The sequence below is a fragment of the Papaver somniferum genome, chromosome 1 (genome assembly GCF_003573695.1).
Source record: "Papaver somniferum cultivar HN1 chromosome 1, ASM357369v1, whole genome shotgun sequence".
Classification (NCBI taxonomy): Eukaryota; Viridiplantae; Streptophyta; class Magnoliopsida; order Ranunculales; family Papaveraceae; genus Papaver; species Papaver somniferum.
This window is the reverse complement of record NC_039358.1, coordinates 48,331,083-48,333,304: the sequence shown is the minus strand read 5'-3', so window position 1 is coordinate 48,333,304 and position 2,222 is coordinate 48,331,083.

Genomic DNA, 2,222 nt, shown 5'->3' with positions numbered 1-2,222 from the left:
TCAATGTGAGATTGATTGGGGTTCAACTACAGTCCAGACCTAGGTTAGTCTGAAGTAGGCTAGTGTCTGTAGCGGCTTAATACAGTGTGAGTTCAATCTGGACTAGGTCCCGGGGTTTTTCTGCATTTGCGGTTTCCTCGTTAACAAAATTCTGGTGTCCGTGTTATTTCTATTTCGCGTTATATTTGTTTATATAATTGAAATAATACAGGTTTTGTGTTGTTCAATAAATTATGTAGGATCAGAATCTCGCAACAATTATGTCTCAGCGAAATTATCAATGGTACAACACAATAGCGTCGCAGAACGATTTCAGAAACGACGTCAGCAAGGATCATGAGAAAGATGTGATAGTCCTGCGAAAATATGAAAGCTTGCGAAATTAACATTTGTAAGGTTGCGAGAATGTCGCAAACCATATCCGAAAATAAAGGACAGATTAACTGTCATCCACTATGTATTTCCTTATAAATAGTCATTCGAGTTGTAAAGGGAGAGAGATCTTTTTGAGTAAGAAACAAGTAAATAGGAGAGAGAAAGTTCAGAGCAGAGATCATTCTTGACTTCTTTATCTTTCTTGTAAGAACATTCAAAAATTAATCAATAAAATTAAGAGTGTAAACCTAAAAATGAGTTGATCAACAATGAAATCATATGAGGGGTGTAGTGTAGGATTTCCTGCAACTACATAATGGCGCTAGAAACATGGAGGAGTTGAAGATTATTTTGGAAAAAGCTAAAGATTGATATTGAGATTTGTGAAAATTTAAAGTGATTGATTAAGAATTTTTCATAATTTCTTGCAATACTGTTAGCATTGAAGAAATGGCTAGAAGAAGAAATACATCTGAACAACCGACTACTATTAGAAGAAGCAAAAGAATTGCTGGAAGAGAAAGAAGTGAAATGGGAGAATCTACTAGAATGAGAAATAATAGAGAGAATATAATTCAATCGCCAATTTAACAAACACTAGTTCAAGAGAGGAAAACAGATTATGACAGAGTGAGCATACATACTTGGCGATCAAATTCAGCAGAAGAAATAGAAGAAGAGCAACAAAATAGAAATTATAGACAGGAAGAGAGAAATCAATAAGTAGATGAAGGAATAATTCATGGAGATGAGGAAATTGGAGCGTTAGAAACATTGAGGCGAAGAATACATGAATAAAGAAGAGCTGAGGCAGAAGAACGTTCGAATTTAACAAGGCAAAATCACGAATTAAGGATGGAGAATATAAGACTGCAGAATAGAAGATCGAGAAGTATCACAAAATCATATTCAAGATCGACTAGAAGAGAAATGAGGCGAAATTCACCCACAATCAATGCTGGAAATAATATTCAAGAATAAACATCAAATCCTAATGAAGAATATCGCGAAAATAGAGAAAGAATTGATAATCGTTACATTCCACAAAATGAAACTTTTGATGATGGGAAAATTGGAGGAAATCAAGAGAACGGGAAAAATCAGAGACAAAATAACCAAGATGGCGAAGGAAATCAAGAGGAAGGTAGAATAATTTTACATGTGAGGGAAACTCAAAGAAATCAACAGAAAATTGAAGAAGAAATTGAAAGACATAATGCTGAACAAGCACGTTTAATCTGCGAACATGAAAGATTGAGAGCGGAAATGGAAGAATAAGAGCTTCAGGAGACAATTCGCCAGAACAATCATGACAATCGAGAAAGAAGGCGTATACAAAACCGGAATAACGATAATCTCAATGAGTATGATAGAGTAAAGAGAATGGTTGAAAGACAGTGAATTGAATTGATAAGAAATGAACAAAATTATGGAGGGGAAAATGAACGACATCATCATTTGCGAATTCAAGATAGAGATGAAGAAGAGAATCGCAGAAGAAGACGAGATGAGGATAATGAAGAAGAGATACAAAATTTCTCAAGAGAAGATAGACGTGAATGCAAAAGAAGAGAAGCAAAATTAAAGAGACCAATGGGTCAAGATTCAGGTGTAAATAAACAAATATTGAAATAATTAGAAGAAATGAGAGGAATGCTAAATAACAGAGGAGAAGTAGGTAGAAGACAATTGGATGAAGTAATAGAAGAAGCTGCGAAAACTCCATTTACAAGGGAAGTACAATTAGGAGGAATACCACCGAAATGCAATTTGCCCGCATTAACCAGCATTTTCGATGGAACAACTTGGGCAATTCAGCACATTAAAGCTTATGTGAGGTGCATGTT